The sequence below is a fragment of the Berghia stephanieae genome, chromosome 10, assembly GCF_034508935.2.
Source record: "Berghia stephanieae isolate SIO BIC M18660-M18661 chromosome 10, UCSD_Bste_1.3, whole genome shotgun sequence".
Taxonomy (NCBI): Eukaryota; Metazoa; Mollusca; class Gastropoda; order Nudibranchia; family Aeolidiidae; genus Berghia; species Berghia stephanieae.
The window spans coordinates 7421420-7424270 of record NC_088369.1 but is presented as its reverse complement, the minus strand read 5'-3'; positions in this window follow the sequence as shown (position 1 = coordinate 7424270).

Here is a 2851-nt window from a genome sequence, read left to right as displayed (position 1 = left end):
TATAATTTTTTTTCTCCCTCTGGATATGCTTTTATGCTCGTCGGAGAAATATTTCATAAGGGCGTCCGCCATTGTTCCGATAGTTTAGAGCCAGTTACTAAGTTACCATGCGTCATTCCTAGGGAAGTGATGTTACGACTGTTGAAGCGTATTCCCGATAGTTAGTTCCGATAGTTAAAAAAAAAAATTAAAAAGAAGGTCAGAAATTCGTAAACTCTGACCTTAACTTCCATTCTCTACCCGGCCAATGGAAGTAAGTCCAACGGTATTGTGGACACATAGAGTCCAGTTGAGAATACTGAAGACCGTGTTCTCAATGACGACATTCTGCTGCTTACCCTGGCTAGCATTCACTGCACTGTTTGTCTGCTGGGTGGGGTTCCTGACCTCCCATCGCGGCAGGGTGGCACTTACTGTGTCTTTGGTCTATCCCCTTATAGATAGAATGAAGTTGACGTCACTCACGTCTTTGTTGTTATTGTTTTGTTTTGTTTTGTTTTGTTTTGTTTTTTTTGTTTTTTTGCCATCCGCTTTTATGAGTAATTCTCACAAAACTGGATTAACCAGAGTATAAATGTTCATGGTTACACATAGTTTTATGTTTTGGTCCGTTATACTTCCGGATGGCAATGTTGTGAGCTTCTTAGCCAAGTGCAAACTATCTATAGCTGTTTTCCAATTTGCTTTCTGTCTTTGTCTTGGAATATTATTACTTGGTTTTGTCCTGGACCTGGCCGGAGTCCTTGGTTGGGAGGGAAACAGTCAAATGCATAAATATTGTTTTGGGAGATGATATCCCCCCCCCCCTTGTAAATCATCTCTCTGTTGTGTATTATTAATATTTGTTTGAATGTATGATGTAAGCATTTGAGTGTATTCCTCTTAGTTAAAAATGTGTTGCAAGTGCCGTAAAACCCTTAAAGACAAACAAACAATCTGTTTGTACAACTCCGAGTCGTTGTCAAGAAAACTAGGTCAGGCCTTTTAAGGGAACCACATCTATTCCCAGCATCTAAATCTTCCCCGACATTAATACCGTTTTGTTCCGGTGGGCCACAAAATTATATATTTTCTTTTTAAAAAAACAAACACAAACTATTCTTTAGCATTGCATTTTATTATTGTTATTACTTATTATTATTATTATTATTATTATTATTATTATTATTATTATTATTATTATTATTATTATTATTATTATTAATATTATTATTATTACTATTATTATTATTATTATTATTATTATTATTATTATTATATTATTATTATTATTATTATATATTATTATTATTATTATTATTATTATTATTATTATTATTATTATTATTATTATTATTATTATTATTATTTATTATTATTATTATTATTATTATTATTGTTTTAAGGTCTGTTTTTCCCCAATTCCAGAATCGCTGATATTCGCAACAAACAATAAGGCAGGTAATGATAATACAAAATCTGATTTTATTTATCTACGTACTTTTATGTTGTTTTTCTTTTTTTTTATTATTTTGGAAGTTTATCAATAAATAATGTGCAAGAGCAAATTATGTAGGTACCGGCATTACTATTGTTATGAATAATCTATTTTTCTGTCTATCTATCTATCTATCTATCTATTGATCTATCTATCTGTATATCTATCTATCTCTCTATCTATCTATCTATCTATCTATCTATCTATCTATCTATCTATCTGTATATCTATCTATCTCTCTATCTATCTATCTATCTATCTATCTATCTATCTATCTATCTGTATATCTATCTATCTCTCTATCTATCTATCTATCTATCTATCTATCTATCTATCTATCTGTATATCTATCTATCTCTCTATCTATCTATCTATCTATCTATCTATCTATCTATCTATCTATCTGTATATCTATCTATCTCTCTATCTATCTATCTATCTATCTATCTGTCTATCTGTCTGTCTGTCGAGCTATTAATCTGTATATTTATCTATTTATCTATCTATCTATTGATCTATCTATCTGTATATCTATCTATCTCTCTATCTATCTATCTATCTATCTATCTATCTATCTATCTATCTATCTATCTATCTGTCTATCTGTCTGTCTGTCGAGCTATTAATCTGTATATTTATCTATTTATCTGTCTATCTATCTATCTATCTATCTATCTATCTATCTATCTATCTATCTATTTATCTACGATCTATCTATCTATCTATATATCTATCTATCTATCTATCTATCTATTTATCATTTATGTCTCTTTCTATCTATAAATCTCTCTCTCTCTCTCTCTCTCTCTCTCTCTCTCCTTCTCTCTCTCTCTCTCTCACACTTTTTTCTCCTTACATATGGAATATGTTGTAGTGTTACTCCTCTGTTTTGTTTTATATGCGGCACAAGGATGGAATATACGACAACTGCCTCTGTTTTGTTTGACATTTAAAAAAAAGTTATGTTCTTATGTTGATATGTTTTTGCTTTGTTAGCATATTTTCTGAGTTGTTAATATATTATTTTCTGAGTTGTTAACATATTTTCTGATTTGTTAACATATTTTCTGATAATTAACATATTTTCTGACAATTAACATATTTTCTGATGTTTAATATATTTTCCAATGTGTTAATAATTTACTTACTTGTTATCAATGTTTTTCTTCACTATTAAAAATAAGAAAGCTTTTTTCTCAATAGTTTAAAAGAGCATGATCATTTTATAATTGCGCACAAGCTGATCCATGTTTTGTTTTGTTTTTAGGTTTGTTTGTTTTTTTCTTTGGGGGGGGGGGGGGGGGGGGAGGTAATTTATTAAATTATGCTTTTTTGCCTGTTAACTTTCAATATCTACTTTTATCTGTGACAATT